Consider the following 4,289-nt stretch of genomic DNA (forward strand, 5'->3'; position numbering starts at 1 on the left):
TAAAGGTCACTCAGGACTTAAACCGACCAGACAGCTGTGTCACATCGGCCCTCGCCTGACAGACTCACTACATGTGTGTTCAGGTGTGTGCACAGGTGCCTAGATTGGGCATACAAAGACTGACATTGCCTAACCCTGCAGGGCATTTTTTTTTGAGAGAATATGATGAAGTCTCTTTGCATAAGAATTCCTTGCATGATGATGAATTCTTCTGAGTGTTACATGAAAATGCCTAAAAATGCACCATGCTTACATTCATAATTATACTTTTCACGTAATCAGTACCATGGACCAAAGTTATTTGGTCAGTGACTGATGATTAGAATAAAATAAAGTTGCTTGTATGCTTGTACTACCAAGGATGCACCTGCTGCTCATAGATATTGCTCAGTTTTATTTTATTTTTTTTTAAATTAAATCCAAATTTTATTAAGGATTTCAAATTACATATTTCAGACTTCTAGAATGAACAGTACTATTTTAGAACTGGAGACATGGCATAAACACTGACATCCCCTGAAACTCCAATTATAATGAAAAGACCACGGCAAACCCTATCCCCATTAGGTAACAAGACTCAGTATTTATTATCTACCCCTTCCTTCACTTTGGCAATGGCTATTTCCTAAAGAAATGAAAAAAATAGTGATTTTGCTACTTTATGTTCAGTAAAAACGGGATTCTACCTTTAGATAAAAAAATTTTCAAGTTCAGAAAAAGCTGTGTTTAGATGAGCTATGGTTACAAAAACATAAACCAGTACAGAATGTCTAATCAAAGCAACCAAAAATCATTATGAAAATAAAGAGAAAAAAACCTATTATAATTGGTTAAGGATTTCCAGTAGTAAGTTAAAAATCTCCTGAGAGGAACAGTTAGCACTCAGGAGAGGAACAGTTACACAAATAACAACATGTTCACATTCTAAGACCTTGTATCACCTCTGAAGAGGAATTCGGTATTTTATTAAGAGAAGGAACTCTACCTAGACTTCCTCTAATTATGGTCCAGTTGGTTCACTGTCAAAAAAAGTCCACCCCCCAAAATTAACAGTAATTAGCCTGAGGTATTTTAAATGTGGCTTTACAGACTCAAATCTAATGGCTCCCCACCCCCTAAAATGGTCTCTTTCCACTTTAATTTCCATGATCCCTACAGTATGATCATCAAAAATACCTGAAAAAGATCCTTGGACCTTTTGACATAAATAAGAGCCACACAAAGATCTGAAAGAGTGTTGTCTGCACAAATCCAGAATAGAGGTACTTAACCTTTGTTTTCCAGTTTAATTATCAAAGCATGGTATGAGTAAGATGCTGAATATCACACTGTGTTATACAAAAAGGCCTAAAATTGCGAGCTTTTTATTTTGAGAAACATTTCATAAGATTTAACTTAATAAGCCTTAACGTATCTGTGAGGTAGTTAAGTAAAACAGTACTACCCATTTTAATACACAGTAAACAGAAGCATGGGTGAATGTAGACTTTAAGCACTAAGAATTAGTATACACCACAGGCTTGGGGCCTTCTCCCTAGTTCTACAATCAGAGAAGCAGCATCATCGTCCAGATCTCCACTTTCAGGAACTTCAGGAGGTGCAAAAAAATTAAAGAAGGAGTCATTGGAAACAGTTTTAGTCACAGTACGAACTGTCCCACGTCCCTTATGTTTCTGCTTCTTCTTAATGGTTTTCAAAGTGACATTCTTTCCTTTTTTCCAATCTATCCGGCACCCTGTACAACCCATAATTTCTGGTCCATCAAAAGAAAAGGGATCAGAATCATCTGGTTCTGACCTCATCCTATATGTCTTTGTCATAACTTCATTTGTGAAATATTCATTGGGTTCAAAGTGAAATTCTAAGACAAAACTCAGGCTGGCCAGCATCTGAGAATTTGACTTTAATATCTTTCAAGCGCTTCAGAATAGGTTCATTGTGTTCCTGAACCATATCACTGAGCAAGTCAACATTCTTAAAAACAGTCAACCAAAATTCAGGAGTTCCCTTGGGAGCTTCTTTTTATTCATCTTTTTTTCCATCTTCAATCTTGGCCTTTTCTTTCAGCTCCGAAATTTCATCTTCTTCATCTGTTTTCCATTCACATTCTTCTTCCGAAGGTTCGTAAATCGCTTTAATAATCTCAAATCGCTTGTCAAATAGAGGTTGACAGAGAAGAGCATACTTCCTTTCAAGATCATGAACTTCCTTATAGAATTTGGCTTTATCTGTGCACATTTAACTTGAAGATTTTTCAGAGCATTTTAACTACCCTAGGCCAGCTTTCAATGTATCCTGTTGGTGTTTCTACCAGACCATCCAGTCTTTCTTGAAGGGCTGCAAGAATCTGAGGATTTTGCATCATCTGAACAGTCAGCTGACGCGCTTTGATTTTTGTTTCTTCACCAGTTTCTTCTTCTTCTACTTCTTCAACATCATCCAAATCTTGATCAAGTTCACACTGTTCTTTGTTGTCAACGTCTGCCATGTTGTTAAGGGACATGTTGTTCGGGGAGCCAGGCGGCCAGGCAGTGACTCAGGCCCGCAGCGGCAGCAGGGGGAGCGGGAGGCGGCGCCGCCAACAGATGGCGCTAAAAAGTATGTTGCTCAGTTTTGTTAATGACCTTGGCAAGTCCAGCAGCTAGTAAGGGGAGGATCCAGGAGGTAGATGTTGGCATTTCAATTCCAGAGGCTTGTCCTGACAGTGATACTCTTTTAATACTCTCTTATGTTATGTTTGAAATATTGGCCTGCTTAAAAGGGCGTCCTGGAGTGCATGTGAGTAAGGGTAATACTATCTTAGAGACAGTCTTGAATTCACTCTAATCTGCCTAAACAATAAATCACTCACAAGCTATAATCCTTAATTGTAGATTCCTTGCAACCTACCTTTGAGCTACAAATCTGCGACTGGGAACTGATGCTCCTTGATGACCACTGGTTTCATAACTGGGTCAGTTTAGGTGCTGTTTTCCTAAGAAACCCTTTCTGGAGGCTCCCACCTTACTTTCCGGGTCTACTCTAGTAAGTTTTCCTTTCCTGATGTAACTGCTCTGACACTGGAGCCTCCTGGTCTCCCAGAACTGAGTGCTGTCTTAGTAATTTCTGTCATGTACTGATCTATGTTGTACCACTATCAACGCCCTTGAGGAAGAAACATTTATCTACTTCCTGATGGTAGCACTATGGTTTTGGCTAAATGGAAAAGATCTTCATTAGGATATCAAGAAACTATCTTAGTTGTTGGGTTTTTTCTTTCCTGATTTATCCTCCAAATCAGTCCCTTAAATGCTTTGTATCTCAGTATTAAAATCTGGGCACAAGAACCACTTTGGCTCTGTTGGGGCTCAGCAAACAACAGCCCAAGGTGAAGGCCTCCAAAGCAGCTTCAGAGCAAAAGTTTTTCTCTGGCCTGCTCCTGTCCTTTTACCTCTCAGTCCCATTCCCCACAGGGCTAGCCATAGAAACTAGAATCCCTCACCCCCAAGGCAGATTATAGAAACCAGAAACCCTTTTCCCTGAATTCAGCCATAAAACCTAAAAATATCACTCTAACTTTCCTTCTGCAATTCTGTTTTAAACCCATCCATAAAGAAACTATCTGGCCCGACTTGTTTTTGTGTAGGTCAGAAGAGATCCATTCCCTAACCCCAAGGAGAGAAGGACTGCGTATCAGGACAAGCAGAATCTGGATAGGTTTTCCCACTAAGTGTATTAGCGTTAGATCACACCCTTCTTGTCCTGTTCTGTTCTACATGGGTGTCCACACTTTGTTGAGACTAAGCATAAAAATGGACAATCTCTCTGATATCTTTCAACCTTCACTCTGAACTCTCCAGCTTATAAATTTTAAATAAATTTGTCTGTCTTTTCTCCAATTAATTTGCCTTTTGCAGACTGATTGTTCAGGAAGCCTTGGCCCTAAAACACTTATTTGCCCAAAACTTAACTTCTTGGATGTAATATCTTACATTGACAAGCCAGTCTAACCATAGTATTTAATAGGTGCTGAATTGAAGTCGTATTTTCCTTGTAGGTACTGATAGAATCTGAGGGTACCAAGTTTATTATTTCCTTCATACTGACCTTACACCTTCTTTCAGTTCATCACTTATGATAATTTGACAGACTTTGTTAGTTGTTCTATCCAGGTCATTTAACCTGGAATCATAACAGGTACAGAGGTGGGCTTTATGTGGCTGGAACATCTGTGACATTACATGTGAAATATTGATCATGTGTGCATATGCACATTTTTATGGAGATGAGTTTGCTAACTGGTACCAGAT

General features: G+C 39.0%; 1 pseudogene across 1 annotated transcript; it reads right to left on the bottom strand.

Annotated features, from left to right (window-relative positions):
* Positions 1-1,502: 1,502 nt before the first annotated feature.
* LOC128571726 (nucleosome assembly protein 1-like 1) lies at positions 1,503-2,491 on the bottom strand (annotated as a pseudogene). The gene has a single exon (XR_008375952.1). The product of XR_008375952.1 is annotated as a nucleosome assembly protein 1-like 1 (transcript).
* Positions 2,492-4,289: the final 1,798 nt, after the last annotated feature.

This window comes from Nycticebus coucang, chromosome 19, assembly GCF_027406575.1.
Source record: "Nycticebus coucang isolate mNycCou1 chromosome 19, mNycCou1.pri, whole genome shotgun sequence".
In the NCBI taxonomy this organism is placed as follows: Eukaryota; Metazoa; Chordata; class Mammalia; order Primates; family Lorisidae; genus Nycticebus; species Nycticebus coucang.